The sequence below is a fragment of the Chrysemys picta genome, chromosome 3, assembly GCF_011386835.1.
Source record: "Chrysemys picta bellii isolate R12L10 chromosome 3, ASM1138683v2, whole genome shotgun sequence".
Lineage (NCBI taxonomy): Eukaryota > Metazoa > Chordata > Testudines > Emydidae > Chrysemys > Chrysemys picta.
This window is the reverse complement of record NC_088793.1, coordinates 112,811,402-112,832,421: the sequence shown is the minus strand read 5'-3', so window position 1 is coordinate 112,832,421 and position 21,020 is coordinate 112,811,402. Positions and strand designations below refer to the sequence as shown.

Genomic DNA, 21,020 nt, shown 5'->3' with positions numbered 1-21,020 from the left:
TGATATTATGGGTCCTTTTTTTTTTTTTTTAATTCCCATATAAACAGGCATGCAACCCTGCTTTTACATTTTATGAGAGGTTAGTCATCTAATGGCATGCAATTCCTTAATAATGCTAGCAAATATTTAGTATTTTACGCAATAGCTGTGTTTTGGACTATTTTTTCCCAAGTGGTATTAGTTTGTTCTGTATTTTTCCAAGCTAGATTTCAGTTTGTTATTTACTGCACATATTTTTAAACTCTCTAGATTACTCTGCATTATGTCTGTCCTCACTAAGATTTGCAGTACACCTCCTACTTTAGTATCATCTGCAAATGTAATCAAAATGCTGTTAATGCTCCACTTTCTGATCATTAATGAAGATGTTAAATAAGACCAGATTGTCATTCTCAGACATCTCTCTCAACTAGATACTCTGCTGTTATATTCAGTGCTTAAAAAAGTACTATGCTAAAATAAAATACAATTAAAATATTTGGGGATTTTTAATTATCAAAAGGGACACATGCAACCAGAGTGCAGAAACAGCGGTGGAAAGAAAATGATGTGCTTCTGTATCAAATTATCAGCCTCTGGAATACCTATTGGCAATTGTTAGGCACAATCTGCATTATAGAGAACGCCAAGTTAAGTGTACCTAGTCTCTATAGATAACATGGGTCAGTATCTAAACAGCAAAATTTCCCCCCAACACAACAGCATGCCAAAGGCATTAGCCTGTCTCACAAATCTCGCTACAGAACAGCTCATTTGCATTCAAGGAAAATCTGGGCAATTGTCTCACACTGCCTCAGTGGATGCTGCCACTAGGGTTAGAACAAATGGGTTTCCTCCTGCCCCAAGATCCAGGAAATAGACTAGCTCAGGGGCTCTCAAACTTCATTGCACCATGACCCCCTTCTGACAATAAAACTTAATACACAACCCCAGGAGGGGGGGAACCGAAGCATGAGCCCCTCCGCCCTGGGGGGGAGGGGCGGGGAGTGGTGCGCAAAGCCCAAGTTGTGACCCACTTTGAGGTCCCAACCCACAGTTTGAGAACCGCTGGACTAGCTAATACAAGCACAGGTAGGTAGTCTCATTTGCACAGTTAACAGGTTTGAACCAAAGCTTAGTCCTGTTAGTGTCCTTCTGATACACCCATACGGTTAGGAATCTTGTCAACTGTGCTGTATGTGGAAACTAGCCGTGTGTGGCATCAATGTTACAAACTTGATTAAAAAGCCCCGTTGTGTAGCTGGGCCTCAGACTTGTACTTCACTGAGTTCAATACTGGGCAAAACTGCATATGGGACTGACCTAGAGTAAGTAATCACCTCATGCTGTGCAATCTTCCTCCCAACCCTATCTTTAGGGGACAACACTAGGTCAAACCATACAGTAAGTTACCGTAAGCAAAATATGAGCTATCAATCTTGAATTACTCCATTTTTGATAAATATAAGTTAACCGAAGCAATCCAGGTTTAGTAGTCATTTTGAAAATGAATCCAAGGTTACTGCTGACAACAAATTTATTTATTTTAAAAAAAGCCATCCATAACATAGGGAAGTAACTTCTTACACAATAAAAGAACAGCTTTTGGCTAGAATGTATGTGAGTGCTGCCAAGATCTATTGCTGTCAAGGAGATGCTCAAACAATACTCTGAATGATTTGAAATGATTTTTGTAAAGCCTTTTGAATTAGAATACAATATAGGATACAAAAATCTGCATAGAATATAAAAAACTGCATAGCTCAATTAGTAAATTACATGTTACTGCGTATAATCTAGGTCAGTGGTTCTCAACCTTTCCAGACTACTGTACCCCTTTCAGGAGTCTGATTTGTCTTGCGTATCCCGAGTTTCACCTCACTTAGGGTATGTCTACACTACGAGAGTAGTTAGATTTTACTTCCGATATTACGAAGTCGAACGTGTGTATCCACACTAAGGACAATAATTCGACTTTGTGAGTCCACACTAACGGGGCAAGCGTCGACATTGGAAGTGGTGCACTGTGGGCACCATGAAAGCGCCGGCGGGCAATCAGTTCGTGCACTTTTCTGGTGATTGACAGCGCGGATGCCACAGCACTGCGAGCATGGATCCCGCTGCGATCATCGCTGCAGTTATGGCCGTTGTCAACACCTCGCACCTTATCATCCACCTTTTTCAGAGGCAGATGCTGAGAAATCGGGCGAGGAGGCTACGGCAGCGCGGTCAGGACATTAAGTCTGAGAGGGGCACAGACCTCTCACAAAGCATGGGACCCCATGCCGTGGACATCATGGTAGCAATGGGTCATATTGATGCTGTGGAACAGCGATTCTGGGCCCGGAAACAAGCACGGACTGGTGGGACCGCATAGTGCTGCAGGTCTGGGATGAATCACAGTGGCTGCGAAACTTTCGGATGCGTAAGGGAACTTTCCTGGAACTTTGTGAGTTGCTGTCCCCTGCCCTGAAGCGCAAGGACTCCTGGATGCGAGCAGCCCTGACTGTCCAGAAGCGAGTGGCGATAGCCCTCTGGAAGATTGCAATGCCAGACAGCTACCGGTCAGTCGCGAATCACTTTGGAGTGGGCAAATCTACTGTGGGGGTTGCTGTGATGCAAGTAGCCAACGCAATCATAGAGCTACTGCTGTCAAAGGTAGTGACCCTGGGAAACGTGCAGGTGATCATCGATGGCTTTGTTGCGATGGGATTCCCAAACTGCGGTGGGGCTATAGATGGAACTCACATCCCTATCCTGGGACCGGACCACCAGGCCAGCCAGTACATTAATCGAAAGGGCTACTTTTCAATAGTGCTGCAAGCACTGGTGGACCATAGGGGATGTTTTACCAACATCAATGCTGGATGGCCGGGCAAGGTTCATGATGCTCGCGTTTTCAGGAACTCTGGTCTGTTTAGACGGCTGCAGGAAGGTATTTACTTCCCGGGACTTTGTGGCGGGGGGAGGGCGGTTAGAGATAGAATGCAGCGGGACTCTGTCATCCTGCCTCCGGTCCTGCAGAACATCCACAAGGCGCCGGAGCGTGTCTGTTTGCTCCCTCATTAGTCCAAGCAGCGTTTGAGTCGCCTGCTGGTCTTCCTGCCGCCATCTGTCCTCCCATTCGCTGTGTGATCGCTGGTATTGTGACATGTTCTCCCTCCACTGGGTCTGCTGTGCCGCCTCGGCTCGGGAGCAGACCATAAGTTCTGAGAACATCTCGTCCCGTGTCCTTCTCTTTCATCGCCTAATCTGCGCCAGCCTCTGGGAGGGGGATGCCGGGGTAGCTCGGGAGACACTCGCAGCTGTGGGATGGGAAAAAGGGAGTGAATTCCTCACAAAGATACAGTTTTGTGAACAATGAATATAGTCTCTCTCTGTGAACAAGACCATGCACAGCACCTATCACATGCGCACTCAGTACAAGGTCGAATTTTCGGCCTTCCCATTGAGTGCCTGGGGTCTTGCTGTACAGATCACACAAGTGGGGCCGGACAACGGAATTCGGCTAGCAGGCGGACATGGTAAGCCGTAGACTTTTGGCTGCTTAAAGCTTAATTTAAAGCAGTGCCCTCCTTTCACAATCCAAGCAATGCTCCTAGCGTTGGCCAGTTCCTGCTGCCGGCAATCCGGCCAGCATGAACTCTGCCCCTGTCCCACCCCCCCTCGCGGCTGTCCCCGGGAAAGATCCCTGCATGCTGCCCCTGTCACGCCTCCACCGTGTGCCTGTAAACGGCCGGTTACAGTTATGTAAAGGAACAGGCAATCAGTCCCAATACTAACATTCCCCTAATTCAAAGCAGGTCACCATGAGTGATATCACTCGGATGAGGATTTCGGAGACAGAGAAAGACCACATGCTGCGTGAATGCCAGCAAGCACCAGGGCCGTATGCCGCCATGCTTTGTGAGGCAATGATCCCGGAGTACTTGTTGCTAGCCTGGCGCGGAAAAGTTTCCTACCATGGAGGACGCAATAAGGCCACTCTCCCCAGGAACCTGATGCAAAGGCTTTCACAATACCTCCAGGAGACCTTCATGGAGATGTCCCAGGAGGATTTCTGCTCTATCCCCGGACATATTGACAGAATTTTCCAGTAGCTGCACTGGCAAGGACTAAAAGCTAAAGCGCCTAGGGCAAACTAATCATGAAAAACCCATTGTTAAGATACCATTCCTATTCTGTTCAAAATAAACGTTTAAAACACTTACCTACTGATCCTTTTCCTGATCCACGGTCCGGGTTACCGCCTTGGGAGGGTTGGTAGGGGATCTCCGTGAGGGTGATGAAGAGATCCTGGCTGTCAGGGAAATCAGCGTTGAAAGCGCTGTCGACTGCCTCGTCCTCCTCATCTCCTTCCTCATCTTCCCCGTCTGCGAACATCTCCGAGGAAGCGGCCGTTGACAATACCCCATCGTCAGAGTCCACGGACAGTGGTGGGGTAGTGGTAGCGGCCACACCTAGAATGGAATGCAGTGCCTCGTAGAAACGGCATGTCTGGGGCTGGGATCCGGAGCATCCGTTTGACTCTTTGGTCTTCTGGTACCCTTGTCTCAGCTCCTTGATTTTCACACGGCACTGCGTTGCATCCCGGCTGTATCCTCTCTCCATCATGGCTTTTGAGATCTTCTCGTAGATCTTCGCATTCCATTTTTTCGATCGCAGCTCTGAAAGCATGGACTCATCGCCCCACACAGCGATCAGATCCAAGACTTCCCGATCAGTCCATGCTGGGGCCCTCTTTCTATTCTGCGATTGCATGGTCACCTCTGCTGGAGAGCTCTGCATCGTTGCCAGTGCTGCTGAGCTCACCACGATGTCTAAACAGGAAATGAGATTCAAACTGGCCAGACAGGAAAAGGAATTCAAGTTTTCCCGGGGCTTTTCCTGTGTGGCTGGTCAGAGCATCCGAGCTCAGACTGCTGTCCAGAGCGTCAGAGTGGTGCACTGTGGGATACCTCCCGGAGCTATTAGCGTCGAATTCCATCCACACCTACCCTAATTCGACATGGCCATGTCGAATTTAGTGCTACTCCCCTCATCGGGGAGGAGTACAGAAATTGATTTAAAGAGACCTCTATGTCGAAATAAATAGCTTCGTTGTGTGGACGGGCGCAGGGTTAATTCGAGTTAACGCTGCTAAATTCGACATAACCTCCTAGTGTAGACCAGGCCTTAGAAACTACTTGCTTACAAAATCAGATATAAAAATACAAAGTGTCACAGCACACTATTACTGAAAAATGGCTTACGTTCTAATTTTTACCATATAATTATAAAAAATTCAATTTGAATATAAATATTGCACTTATATTTCAGTGTGATACTTGAGCCTGTTTTTCACTTGTGAGCCTTGACTGAAGCCCAAGCCTTGCTGCCCAGGGCTGAAGCCCTGCTTGTCACCCCCTAATGCTGGCCCTGCACTTACAACCCACCTAAACTCATCCCATGACCCCCTGGGGGCTGTAACCCACAGGATGAGAAACACTCATCTAGACCTTTGAGTACCCCCCAGTTGAGAACCACTGATCTAGGTCATCTTAAAATAAAATTATAAAAATAATCTGTGATTGAATTAACTACAGCTCTGGAATGCTCTAATATATGAGGTGGGTAAGGTTACTCACCAAGATACAATTCTCACATATTTTGGGTTAGTTTATAGAAGGACTCAGTGCTGATGTTCACGTTCACGTTTTTCCTCTCTTTAATTTTGAGCAGGTTCTGATTTTTAAAGAATTCCAGGACTTTTAGAAAAAAACTCTCGTTTTTAACCAAATAGAAAGAAGAAACATTTTCCCTGAGATTTACCCTCCCAACATGCATACAAAACCTTCCAGATTCAGACAGACAATCAGTAGAACAGATCTGACATACTGCAGTTTATGAGTTGGCTCCCTTGGCCAGGGCACATGTACTGGCAGAGGCCACACTTCCCAGATTTCTTGACAGTAAGCAGGAGAGGTTCCCTCCCCACCACCCATGGCTGGGCACATCCAGCCATCCTCCTTCCTTCACCTTCCTTCTTTGGTGACAATGCCCCAGTTCTTGCCTTTTTAAACTGTTTTCAAACTCTATCCTACACCTCCTTTCTACATTTTCCAAAAGATGCCAAAAATTGGGTGTAAGGGATTTTACTCCTAGGTTTCCCATTATTTGCCCACTTTACAGTTATTACTTCTTTTCAAATGTAAAATGTTTGCTTATGTTACCTCCTATTGGCAATGCGATTCTCCCAATAGAAATAATGTTGGTCAATTACATTCTGAATATACAGTGAATATTTACTGTACACTTTGTGAAGCTATAAGAAGATGCAAAAAAAAACCAAAACAAACAAAAACACCATAGTGACACGGTCGAACAATCTTAAAAAACTGAATCCTTCAAAAAAAAGATTCCTTGCCATGATTAAATTTCCAACTTACTAAGAATGACTATATTTGAAATTTAATTGATGACATTTAGAAAGGCAAGAACTGGGGCACTGTCACCAAAGAGGAAAGGTGAAGGAAGGAGTATGGCCGAATGTCCCCAGCCATGGGGGAAAAACCTCTCCTGCTTCCTGCCAAGAAATCTGGGAAGGCTGTCCTTTGCCAGGACATGTAACATGGCCAAGGCAGCCAACTCATACTGCAATGTCAGTTCTATTCTACTGATTGTCTTAATCTGGGGATTTATGTATGCATGTTGGGAGGGTAACTCCCAGTGAAAATGTTTTTCTATTTGGTATTTTCATTAATTACATACATTTAAAATGGCTATTCACAGTACTGTTTTTCTATCCACCACAACTCTGATTTAGGATTTCATTTGTATTATGTCTTCTCTTCTTCCAAATTCAATTGACACTCTGCTAGATACTGCCATGCTCATTCTCAGAATACTGTGTGTGTTTATAGGGGTTTATATGTTCAGAGCACAATCAACTTCAGTTGCAGTTGAGAGTACTCAGTATATCTGCAAGTATGGCCCCAAGTGTCTCATGTTGGGCACCCAGAAAATGAGTAGCACACAATTACTGCCCAACTGTGAACATTGTGGTTTAAGTGACTTGCCCAGCATCAGACAGGAACTCTGTGACAAAGGCAGGGGCGGAATTCAGTTCTCCAGGGTTGCATTCAATTGCATTAACCATGAGACCAATCTCTCTCTTCCTGCAGTCCCGCCTCATTCATTACACACCTTCCAACTTCTGCAACAAGTGAGGCAGTGGTCCTACAGAGAACATCCTCCTTTATTGAACAAGCCCGATTCATTCGAGAGCACAGTCCATCCTCCCCAAACCTATCCAATCTCCCACCCCCTCTGACACCTATAACTCCCTGTCTTCACCATTGCTCCTCTTCTCCTTTGAACCTGCCCTCCTTCCTTACTCTCAGCATTAAAGTCACAGTTTCCTACTGCCACATTTGCCTGGGTAAAGCAGGCGCAACATTGAAAACATGAGATAGTCTCCCTGCTCTCTGTTCCAGTGCCCACAGTGCTCCCTCCCTCCAGTTGCCAGAGGAGCAATTGCAGCCAGTAAAGTCCTGCTCAGCTCCAAGTCCAGGGCTGGAGCACACTCTGTTACTCTGTGGAGATGGCACAGGCTAAGTCAGGTCAGCAGTAAGAAGTGTGAAGGGTTGGAGGTTGGAGCATACTCAATACAGATGGAATCTGCAGAGACTTTAGCTTGCAAACTAACATAGTCTCTAAGAGTGCACACACTGCAATTTTCACCAGGTTACAACTTGGCCAACTTTGGGTGAATTTTCACAGGGATAGCAAGGCATAATCCTGATATCTTCACTACTAGCAGCTGTACCAGTTCCACCTGTAATCAGACCATTCCCTAAGCAAAGACAAGGGGGAAAAAAGGCATATATTCACCAACTCCCTTTTCACAAAGTGACCTCAGTTCTGGCACTGAATTCTGATACAGAAGAGCTCATAAAATGAGTGTTTTCCAGCTGAATTATTCTGTTCAATCTAAACATTGTAAAATGCGTGAACTATCTTGTTTTATTTTTCTACTAAAACTTTACAAGCTACCAATATTTTAAACACGGGTGAACATTAAATTTGAAAAAAAAAAAGATTCTGAAGCTAGACATGAAAATCACAGCTGGAAACAGCATGTCTAGTTTGTTTTGAAAACAAACACACACACACACACGAGCTTGCCATTTAACTTAAAAGGGCTATCCAAGTGGTTTTAAGTAGATATATGTGAGGTATAATTACACAACATGGAACATAAATTAGAAAAATAAAAATAAAAAACCTTTAGCTAAACCAAACAGTATCATATTTTTGTGTTTAATTCATTGCTCTCCAGTCAAAACATCTGAACTGAATTAACAAAATTCTCAGTATTCAGAAATGAACTATTTGAACTGAACATTTATTGTATGACCAAGGGTCATGGGACAGTAAAAGCATAACCCATGTTTATTAACAGCGGTAAAGAAAAACTTCTATATGTAAAATACTCAACGTCTGACCCAAACTGGGAATGCAATTGCACCCAAACAGGCCGAATAATGGCATCAGCACATGAGCAGTCTATTATCAACTCACAGGTACTGATCTTCAAAAGTAGTTATTTATAGACCAAAAATATGAGTAGCCAGTGGATGCCCCACTTCTCTCCTAGATCTGTCACATTTTAAAATGTTTGTTCTTCAAATTGAGAGACGCTTCATGCTAGTTTTTTCTCTTATGTATGTTCTACCTCAAAGACAATAGGTTTGACTAGATATAATTCCACGCAATATTTGACCCATTGCTTCCAGATAAAGCTCTACAGTTGCTGTACAAAAGGAATAAAAGTCAACTTCTGATCACATAACTTTCTCCACACAGATCCATCAATACAGAATTAGTCACAGCAGCAGCTTCTCTCTCCTCTCACTTAGCTAGGTCAAATATATTTCATTTCCTTCTTCCTTTATAGCTTTGCTGCCAATGCTCCAATCTTCATTCTACAGTATTTCACAAGGTCCAGACCAATGTCTTTACCAACAGTCTACAGCAGAAGCTTCAAGGGGAAAGAGATGGGCAGAGGGGTTGCTCAATGTGCAGACTGCTGTAGATTCTACGGAAAATGAGATCTTTTTCCCTTCCCGTAGCCTGGCTTCATCTCCAAGTTGTGAGTGGAGAGATCAACCAAGCACTGCCTTCTTTTGTGAAAGGATGTTAGCCTGGCATGTTGGCTAACATGACTAGTTGACAGCTCTCTTCTTTCCCTACATAGCTGTTCACAGTGCTGCTTTTGCATGCATCAGAAGTTTACTCCAGGATTTCATTTGCACCAGGACCTCCCCTCTCCCTGCAGTACTAGTACAAATAAAAGCTGAGACGGACTCTGCATTAGGCAGGCAAAGATGGTGAAAGCAATGAGCCTTCCAACAGTGTCCACATAAATACTTTCCGCTGCACAGCTTGAACCTATTATTCCTGGCTTTTCCTTTGTCCTCTCTACATTGTCCAACAAAAATAATTGTTTCCAGTTCCATTTATAACATCTCTTCATTTAAATGTAGGCATTAATGTCTCTTTTCAGTCTTCTTTCCTCTAGGCTTATTAACTGCTAAATTGATTATCCTATTAAATCTTTAACTGCATAGATAGAAGAGATTGTCAGGCTAAAACTGCTGGGATTTGCATTGTGTGATCTGTAAAGTATTTAGTAAGGTCTTAAAGATATCCAAAAATCCATGACAGGATTATACAAGCTGCATCATGGTGAACCTTTTAGCAAAGGGCACTGTAAACAACACTTTAACACTTATTTTAATCAAAGTTAAAATTTGATAAAATATTTAGCTATTTGCAGCCTTTCTGGGTAGTCTTCAATAAGATACTCCAGCACTGAATTATTATAGCTGCGAAGAGTATTTTTCTGAACAACTGGGAAGACTCCTTTAAACGTATTTGTTTTGGGGTGTTTGGTGTGAAAAATGATTGACGTCAGTAACATCATAAGATCCTTTGAGTGTCTCAGGGTCACACAGTCTCAAATGACAAAAATATTTCTTTCCAAATTGTTACCTACCACATCAGATCAACCACCAAGAGTGCAAGAACCAACAATATAGGTTTTTATTTTTTAAAAAATTCACTGTGGATACTCTGTATTTAAAATTAGGTAGTTTATAGAGCAAAAGCAGGGAATTCTAGTCTTTAAGAAGAAGGAAAGGAGTCTTTCAGCAGTAGAACTTCACTATTCCAACCTGCAAATCCACACTGAAAGCAGATTTTCAGTTTACCATAAAACTGGCAACAAGGTTCTGCTGTTGGTTCAGGACCAACCTAGGAGATGTTACGCTTCCTGCATATATGTGGAGGAGTGCCACTCCTGATATTTAACAGAGCACAGGACTAAGGTACTTACAATGGGTGCTGAGGAAGGCACTGCTTTGCTTAGTGTGTGAAGGGCGAGTCTTTCATTGCTCCTGTAACTCTGCAGAAGGTAACATGGGAGGGAACCATCATCAGTCAACCTTTCTACTCTATCACTGAAAATATTAAAAGGCAGCCTATAAGAGCCAACTCCCATTAAAGTCAAAAGATTACCAGTGACTTGAACGGATCCCTAAAATAGTAACACCAATACAAGAGCAAGTCACCGAATTGTTCTGTTTAGTGTCTTGTAAAGCTAAAGAGAGGGTTAACATTAGGAATCGAACTGTATAAAACCATCTTAATTTAGCATTACCCTAGTTTTTAAATGCTTGGGATGTTTTTAAATGGTACATCTGCTCTTGAATTGCACCTAGCAACCTTCATTGTGACATAATTGAGATTTTTGTTTTGCAAATTTCACTTTTTGGGGAGTAAACCTCTGATTTTAATATGATGTCAATCTCCTACTGCTTTCTGTGGGGAAAAAAACCTCTGCACCATGTCCAAAAATACTATGGCCATGAAAGTTCTATCCTTCCAGCATGGAGGAGTGAAGTTTTTACCCACGAAAGCTTATGCCCAAATAAATCTGTTAGTCTTTAAGGTGCCACCAGACTCCTTGTTGTTCCAGCATGTACAAATTTCTCAGGAGCTGCTTTTTTTTGTTTTTACTGGTCCCGTGGCTTTGCTCCCCAGACAGTCCAAATCCACAGCCCCTTAGTCATTTTCAAGCCCTGATTCCTTCTCCCTGGCTCCAGCCCTCATGCAGTTCTCATTCTTTGGCTGTATCTCTGCTCTCCAGCTGCGATACGTCTGCCAGCCTCCCTGGATCTCCCTCTGCCCCCTCTAAATCCACTTTCCTTCCTCTGCTAAGGTCTACAGGTCTATATCTAGATAAAGCATGCATTGCCACAGTATCTGAGCATCTGAGAATTGATGTGGGGGCAATGGTCAAGGGAAGGGAATGGTGGCAGTGGTGATGGGAGTCGTTGTGAAAAAGCTAGATTAAAGAAATAGGTTTTACACTGTACTCTGGAGGCTCTGAAGGGCATGACCTCATCTGGGAGGGAGTTTGGTAACATCTGCTGGAGTGGAGTAGACCTTGGCAGGTCTGCCAGCTGCTGAAGGTACCCACTTGCTAGAGTTCAGCAACAGCCCCTCCCCTCTCCTTCTGGCTCTTTCTGGGCTCCTGGTTCAATACCTCCTCCTCCCCGCCCTCCATCATGAGTCACCTGCCATATCAAGATGTTTCAGAACATTAATTTCAGCCTTCCCGACACACTTGTGATGGAGGTAAATAGTGTTACCCATATTTATAGAGAGGAAGTTATCCCAGTGAAACACAGAGAGGTTGACACCCTGCCCAAGGTCTCACAGGGAATCTATGTGGGAGATGGGAAATGTAGTGAATGTAGCATCATGTTTAGGTCCCTACTAAATTCACGGTCCATTATGGTCAATTTCACAGCCATAGGATTCATGTTTTCAGATGTTTAAATCTGAAATTTCATGGTGTTGTAACCGTGGGGGTTCTGAGCCAAAAGGCATGTGGGGGGGACTGCAAACCCATTATGGGGGGGGGGTTTATGGGATTGCCCCCCTCAGTTCTGTGCTGCCTTCAAAGCTGGACTCTGAAGGCATCAACCGCGGAGTTTCCTGCAGCAGCAGGAGGTTCCCAGAGGTGGAGGTGGGTCTGACTCCCCCCCTGCCCCGAGACTGGCTGTGCAGGGGATGGACAAGTCCTGTCCCTCCCCACCCCAGCCAGAGCTAGGAGCCCCCTGGCTAAGACCCTCCTAGCAGCAGCGGGCAATCGGACCCACCTCCACAATCCTCCACCTCCAGCTGCAGGAACCTCTGGGGCTGCTGCCCAGCCCCAGAGCATCCTGCTGCAAGGGGAGGCACCGGGAGGTGGCTCTGAGCTCCCCCTGAGAGTAGCTGTGCAGGAGATGGACAAGTCCTGTCCCTCCCCAGCACAGCCAGAGCTAGGAGCCCCCTGGCTAGGGTGCTTCTAGCAGCAGGGGGAGATCGGATTTTACAGGGAAGGGCTTATTTCACTGTCTGTGATACGTTTTTCATGGCCGTGAAATTGGTAGAGCCCTAATCACATTAGGTCCCTTTCTTCAGTACTATACCCTTAACTTTAACGAATTCAGATTTTAAGGCCAGAAGGAACCATTCGGGTCACCTAGCATAACATTCTTTTAAAGTCTATAGGCAAAAGTTATATCCATTAATTCCTGCATCAAGCCATAGCTTCCGGTTGAGCTACACCATCTAAAGGGTCTGCCTCTCTACAGCAACAACGGCCATTTTGGGAGGCAGAGTTGATGCAGCATATAGAGGAGGCATGCACATATTTTCCTCCCTTTTAAAATAAAAGCTATTCAGTATGAAAATATACATTTGCTTTTTGTACCTGGAAAATACCAGCCTCTTGAAAACTCAGTTAAGAGCTTAGCACTTAAAACGAAGTGGTAATTGTTTAGTAATAAAATCTTTCATAGACAGCCAATGAAAAACAGATCTAGTCCATTCTGACAAAGTTTAATCACAGTTTTGTTTCAAAACCGAAATGCCAACCAATATTGTACATAAGGATGTTCTATTTTTGGAGTTTAGAGTATTGCACTTTAAAGTTAAAGTTGGCCAAAGAAACCATGAGAACATTTTTAGCTTCCTCAAAAAGGGCAAATCTTTGCCTGGTGGCATTTGAATTTTTAATATAATCTCACAGGGTATTTCTCCCCTCCTTTAATTAAAGTATTTTTTTCATAATCATAGAATATGATCAATTCCCCGCTAAATCATCCAATGATTTAACCTTAATCCTAATGATAGCGCCTCCTATACAAAGAAAGGCCAGGTGATGCCAAAACATGTCTCATAATTGAGCTTCCAAAGCCAGACTTTGCTACCCGTATGGAGCTATAAACTAGCATCTCCACAACAGATATTTCTTTTCTTTTTTGAGAGTTTTATGGTTCTCTCAAAAATTCTTCTCACAAATGTAGTTATCCATGGTATTTTGGGGCTAGAAATGGGGAAGGTTTGGGAACAAGGATATTGTAGTGGGTCTACAGGGGCAATGGCACTGAAGTCATCATCAGCTGGAGCCAGGAGTTGTTGTTCCTGAAGATGGTTTACCAGCCTCTGAACACTGTAGTGGAATGAAGTGTACCAGAGTGTTGTGGGGGATCCATGGGAGAGAGACAGGGAGCAGCTGGGTCTAGGGGTAGAGTAGGGGGTTTCTGAAGGACATGGAGAGAGGTAAGTGCCTTATTTAAAATGAGAGGACTAAAACTGGAGTGTATAAATTTACACATCAGTCATTTCAAGCACGTACAGTGAAACCCCGCTATAACGCGATGATTAGGGTCCAAAAATTTCAATCGCGATAAATGCGGGGTCGCGGTATAGCGGGGTTACCGAAATTTTACCACTTCAAGCCGGTCAGTTTCAAGCCAGTCAATTTCTCTTGGGCAGAGAGCAGGGGAGACGTGCAAGGGGCAGAGGAGGAGCGAGGAGCAGCTGGGGAGGAGAATGGGTCTTCCCGTCAAAAGGAGAAGCAGGGGTAGAGGGGAAGAGGCAGTGTGGAAGGCACGATCCTTTTTTCGTTTTTCTTTGGCAGCGCTCCGGCCGCTTTTTCTTTCTTTTTTTTTGTTTTTTGGTGTGCCTCGGTGGCGCTCTGGCCACTTTTTCTTTTTTTGTGTGTGTGCGCATGCTTCGGCGGCGCTCAAGACGCTTTTTCTTTTTTTTGTGTGTGTGCTTCAGCGGCACTCCAGCTGCCTTTTTTTTTTTGGCGCTTGAGGTGGTGGGAGCCACCTTATGATCGCGTTATAGCCGTATTCGCGTTATCGCAGGGCGCATTATAGCGGGGTTTCCCTCTATATTTAAATGCTTGTTCTCATGGAGGGGATAAATTTATTAATGATGACTATTTGTGTTCTCTCTCCCCCTTCTGGCTTTTCAGAATACTTCCAGCATGAGTGTGTGAATCTGGAAGATAAAAAATGCATCTGAGAAAAGAGAGGCCAAAATGCCAGAGATTAAAGCATTTGAGGTGTCAATGTTTATATCATTATTGTGTGAAAAGTATGTAGGCTAGAGTTATACAATATAAAAAAAAAATCTTCTCCTAAACTATATATTATATGCCATTTTCCCCACACACCTGTTTACGGAGGTCAAATGTAATTTATAATGTTAAAACTGAGATTCAACTGAATGAAGAACTATGTCCAATTAGATCACCGTGGGAAACACAATATATGTTGCATGGGACAGATAAAAATATAAGGAAAAAAAACTGTCAGGAAACTAAATTAAGCTCCAAGCCTGACCTACATGCTTTTGAGTAAGTTGTACACACTTAAACTATTTGCAAGACTGTAGCCTAAATCTGGATGGCACAATCTTTATTAGTGATGCTGCTTCACTGGCCAGAAAGGGCACAGGTTGAGTTTCATATATCAAGGGAGAGCTGGAGGCTCTTTCAGTTGGAAAAAAAATGGCTTTACTTGTCAAATGACCATACTTGGTATCTGTGTCAGAGATAAAAGTTAAACCTAACAATGTTGTTTCTGACACTCTCGCTTTTCACAGAATATCACTGGGACTGTTCACAAATGTGTGTTTGCAGGATCAGGGCCTTAACCGTTCTGTCAATGATGCATGAGCTACTAGGACTAAATATCACTTGCTCTCTCACAGCCATATTGCATCTGCAGAATTACCAGAAGTGAATAGGAGTTAAACACACACACACACACACATACACTTTTTAGTCAGAAACGCAGCTACTGTGCAATTCCAAATAGGTACGGGAAGCAGCTCTTTTGAGTAAGTTGGTATCAATTACATTTTTAATTTAAAAAAAAAACAACTAACTTTTCTTCTCAAAGCAGCTAACCTAAAACTTGTGTCATAGCAGCAGAAGTGCAGATTTCAAAGGAGGAAGAGCATATTCTTTTAACATTATTTTGATTTAAAAAAAGATTAGAGTCCTAAGACGGCACAAGCCATAGCGTAACTGTTTTCTTCTAAAGAAAACTGTTCACCAGTCCCTCCGACACCTCTATAGGATCTATGTTTTGGATGGAAAAATTACTTACTTTCCTATTGTAGGAGGGACAGAGATTTTATGCTAAAAAATTTCTAATTCTAAGTGGGCAATTGCTTTTGCTCATAGTTTTTCCAGGATTTTTATAATTTTCCTCTTTCATTATTAATGTGGTGGCGGTTGTTTGGGAAGCCAAAGAGGTGATTACAACATTTCCATTACAGAAAATGTGAACAACAAAAAATCCTATGTTAGATTTGTTGTCTTAATTTCTGTTCAGCATACAGTAGATTTCTCCCAACTTTTTTCTATATACAAAGGAAATTTTCCAAACCACCATGTTGATTTAGGCAGATACACACAGTTAGTTTTAAAAATGAGGTAAAGAACATAAATAACTTAGCATCTGCCCTTTTAACACTTTTTTAAAAATCACTGATTCATTTAATTTATTTTGTAGGCAAAAATCAATATAACTTTTACCCACTACCCATTTTTTCCCTTAATGTATTTAACATTCCACTTTCCCTTTCAAGTTCTTCCAAACAGACTGAGCGCCAAAGTGATTTTTTTTTATGTGCAATGCCAATTTGAACTATTCACTACATCAAGTCTGCAGACAGCTGAATTTTGTGCATCATTTAAGGCAAGCTGTTTGAACAATTAGTTCAACAAGCCCTGTTGCAGGAGTACTGTTGCTCTGTAACAGCACTCCCTCATATCAAGAAGGAGTTTTTGTTGTCACCATAAACATTTGGAAGTTTTTGTTCTTTTAATCATATACAAATGTAAGAGACACATAACTTCCAAATACCAATGGCATTCCAGTCTTACCTTCTGGCCTTTCAAAATCTTAGCAATCAGCAAAATTAAATGAAAGGAAAAAGCAAAGGAACCAATATTAAATTCCATGGATGTTCTCTTCTCCCCACCCCCTTATATTTTAAATAAAATATTAGAGACCTCTTTGTACAACTACAGAAAAATTCTAATCCCAGATTCCTCCAAAGACAATATATGTCTTTGCAAGCACTGCTATCGGTCTACTGAGTTTTATATCTTGAAATTCTGCTTGTTGCAGAAACAGAGGTTTCCCAATGTCTAAAGTATAGTAACCCCTCACTTAAAGTCGTCCCGGTTAACCTTGTTACGTTGCTGATCAATTAGGAAAAATGATTGTTTAAAGTTGTGCAATGCTCCCTTATAACACTGTTTGGCAGCCACCTGCTTTGTCCACTGCTTGCAGGAAGAGCATCCCGTTGCAGCTAGACTGGGGGGGGGGAGGGGGCGCCTTGGAACCAGGGTGGACCAGCAGCCCCTCCCCCCCCATCAGCTCCCAGTTCCCCTAAGTTCCCTGTGCGGCAGCCACCCAGCAAGCTATCAATTGACGGCAGTTCAGCTGTCCCTCCCCCCCCGCTTACCCCATCCATAGAGCAGGGGGGAGACACAACAGGGCTGAGGACGGAGTAGGGTGACCAGATGTTCCATTTTATAGGGACAGTCCCAATTTTGGGGGCTTTTTCGTATATAGGCACCTATTACCCCCCACACCCATCCCGATTTTTCACATTTGCTGTCTGGTCACCCTAGGATGGAAGAAGCTTGCTGGCCGCAGCTGCTCTCTCAACTTCCTGATATATTTAAAAAGGCAATGAGGTCAGCGTACTTAAAGGGACAATGTGTGTACGTCTCTCTCTCTCTCACACAGGGTATGCGTCTGTCTCTGTCTGACATGTGTCTCCCCTCTCTCCATTCGTGCTGCCTTGTAGAGTGTGAGGCTACATTAACAACGAGTTAACCCCTGAGGGCTCAGCCGAATGCTAGTTCATCATTTAGCAGTAAGGCATTCTCTGGGAAATATCCCATCCTCTTCCACCCTCTGACTTCACCACCTCAACCAATCTTCACAATCATCATTGCTGTGTACGGTATTAAATTGTTTGTTTAAAACTTATACTGTGTGTGTGTGTGTGTGTGTGTGTGTGTGTGTGTGTGTGTGTGTGTGTGTGTGTGTGTGTGTATATATATAGATAGATAGATAGATATAGTTTTTTGTCTGGTGAAAAAAATTTCCCTGGAACCTAACCCCCCCCATTTACATTAATTCTTATGGAAAATTGGATTCGCTTAACATCATTACGCTTAAAGTCGCATTTTTCAGCAACATAATTAAAACGTTAAGTGAGGAGTTACTGTAGTGCTCTCTTGCATTCCAATTTCATTAGAAGTATTTTTTCATAACAACAGTTGTTAGCTGCATCTGCAGAGCCAACCTAATTCTGACCAGTTCCCACCATAGCAAAATAGCACAAAATGATGATTAGAGCTGTCAAAAAAATTGGGTTGTTTGTTGAGTTTTTTGGGTGGGAGAGGGGGGGAAAAAAAATCAAGAAATTTTTTTGAAACGTACGGTATTTATTTCTGGATTTTTATCAAAATGTTCACTGATGCTGGCATCAGCAAGGGGACAGAAATATTACTGTGTTAAACAGTGGATTCTAAACAGAAAAGCACATGGCTACCACATGGTCCTTAATTTGTCTTTTTGAACCTAGGTAACAGAGCATTATAAACAAGGCTAGCAGCACTGCCGGTGTTGGCACGACACTTCCCATTATATAACCCTGTTCTCAGTTTAAGTTCAAATTTTCCATGCCATTTGTCTGCTTCAGGCTGAAAATTTTTAGCTGTGACATGCCTTTTGACATATACTTTGCAAACACCAGTTCTTTCTGGGGAAGGAGAGTCAGTGAGGATGAGGAAAGTGGGAATCAGCATCTGGAGGCCAGGGTGGTAGAAGAGACAAACTGGATGAAGAGATGGGGGCGGGGGGATAGGCTGGGCAAGGAGAATAGAGAAAATGAACTATGGGGTAAGGAGGGTAAGATGGGCAAGGTGTCAGAGACTAGGCGGGGGAGGACTGGGACAAGGATGAGAAGTCCAGAGGGGTGAGATTAGGATTTGCTGGGCAAGGAAAATGGAAATGGGATGAGAAGTCTGAGGAGTCAACACTGATACTGGCTAGGTGAGGAGAATGGGACCAGGACTAGGAGAGGAAGCCAGAGCTGAGACAAGGACAGGTTGGAGAAGACTGTTCAGAAGGGATCATATATGCTTGAGGGGAATGGGTAGAAAACTGTGCCAGCTAGAGCACACTCCCCTCCAGAGCCTGGAATGGAATCCCAGATTCCTAAATCTCACCATTTCTCTGCTGTCAGCAATATTGTGAACACTCCCTCCCCCGGCAAAGCCTTGTCTCCCCCTCTAATGCTGGTCCACGAGGATGATAACATACTACAGTTATCTGTCAGTCTGTTAGCTCAAGCTGCAGAGGTCTGCATGATCAATCTAAAGTTTCCAACATTGCTGATGAACCATATGGATTTCAATATGATGCCACATGATGTAATTTGTTTTTCTGGTTTGATTTTTTAAAACCTAAGAAATCACACCAAAAACACCTATATTAAAGAAATGTATTAAGGTTGCAAAGTCAAACGTTCAGTAGTTAGGAAGCGTCAGAATGAAGGTTGCCCTACCTTAATTTGGCACCATTGTGTCTATGCTTTACAATACAGTCTTTAATTACATGATCACATTTTTTCCACAGGATCCTCTGCCTGATCTCTGCACAGGACAGATCTGCTCTGGGGATGAATCAGAGATGTATAATGAAGGAGGCTGCTGTCTATATGGCTTCTGCCTCATTTGTTGCAGAAGATTGGAGATGTAGTGATTGAGGCAGGGGATTGCAGGAAGAGAAAGGATAGTCTCAATGTTAGGCAGCTGAATGCTGCCCTAGAGAATTGGATTCTACCCCTACCCCTGCCATGAAGCTCCTATGTGATGCGGGGGAAGTCACATAAACAAAACTTTTCACGGGTGACCATTAAATAGTACATTCCTTATTTCTGGATACGTGACTTGAGGCGTAGGGTCTGACTGGTATTAGTGCTGAGCACTCACAGCTGCCATCAAGACCAATGGGAGCTGTACTTTGAACATGTAAAGTGGTCTCTATATAATGCTAAGTACCCTGAAAAAATCAGGTCCTAGTCCTCTCAAATTGGACACCCAAAATCATTGGAAATTTTTATCTTAATCTCTGTGTGCCTCAGCTACCCATCTGTAAAATCAGAATACCACCCCTCATCTCACAGAGGTGTTGTCAATGTCATGGGTGGCAGATTTTTGGTTACAGGGTGAAAAGACCACACAGTTTTCTGCACGTTGTGCACCCATGGGAAGACCAGTGGTCTCCAAGCAGCTGCTGTGGTGAGATGCTGGGAAACTTATGGTAAATTCCTGGGAACTCAACAGCGCCTGGATGGAAGGTATATAGTGCTAGGAATCTCATAGGAAGTCTGAATTGTGCCTAAAAAGGAAGGTTTATGCAAAATTATTTTAGGGTTTTATTTAAATTGGAGGGGAAAAGGAGATAATTTTTAAATCACAGAAGAAAAGTTAAGTGACAACCAATGAGAGAAACTAAGACCAATTGGCATAAGGCCACAATGAGGCTGTTGCATTAAGTCTAGAACTACCGTACTGTTCTGTTTTATATAGAAGAGTCCTCACAGAGTACATTGCAAATGCTCACTTTGCCACAAGCAGTTTCTTAGCAGGAAGGCAAGACAGTTGCAATAAAACTATCAGATGGTCAAAAGTGGGATTTCTTTTACTACTCCAGTGTTTAATCAATATCTCTGCCTACAAAATAGATATGTGATATCACTATACTAAAGCACTGTGGGAGAATTCTCCTTAAGTGAAAATGCAGTGTTCTCTACTTATCAATGATTTGCTTACACTTTCCAGTTCTACAGTGCACCACATGACATCAGTGAGAACTACACAAGCAACTTGTGATGGTGGAGGGGAGAGGAGGCCCCAATCATGCCGTATGGTCACAGGGCTGCACCCACAAGGAACAATTTAAAGGATTTGGGGTTAACAGACTATAGTGGTGATACTGACTATAGACAAAGTAAACAAAGTGAAAAGAAACATCAGAAAAATATTTTGTCCTCATCTTTCAGTTTTACTAATTTCAGGAGGTATAAGTAACAATAATACATTCACATTTTCAGATAGAAGTTAGATTTTTTTAACTTCAAGGGGACCTTTAAACAGCCATCTAACATATAAATACTACAAACTCCCTTTCTTTTTCACTGATATTCAGCTGGATCCATTAGTTATCTTTGGATAAAATAAAACAGGTTTTTCAACTACTGAGGCCATAACAGCTCCACAAGTTTTGCCAAAATTTGGCAGAATACTATTTACACACCGTTATGTTACTTGCAACAGATGTTAGAACTTGGCAGTGCACTTTAAAACCCACAAAGGAAATTGTGAATACCCCCCACCCCAGAAGGCCAAAACCAATATTATCTCAGTGTCCACATCAAACAGATACTACAAGAGATGAAATACAATGGCGTGTAAGGAGTTTAACATTTGCAAACAGCAAAAGCATTTTAATAACTAAAGACTTGCATTTTCATTTCTAAATTAAACCTTTTCATGGACTGAAATCTAAGAAAGCAATGCAAGGAAATGTACCCAGGTGAAACAACAGACGTCAGAT

General features: G+C 43.0%; 1 protein-coding gene across 2 annotated transcripts in view; it reads right to left on the bottom strand.

Moving 5' to 3' along the window:
• UST (uronyl 2-sulfotransferase) overlaps nt 1–21,020 on the bottom strand; it is a 272,126-nt gene that overhangs the window by 186,252 nt on the left and 64,854 nt on the right. The window lies entirely within an intron of this gene.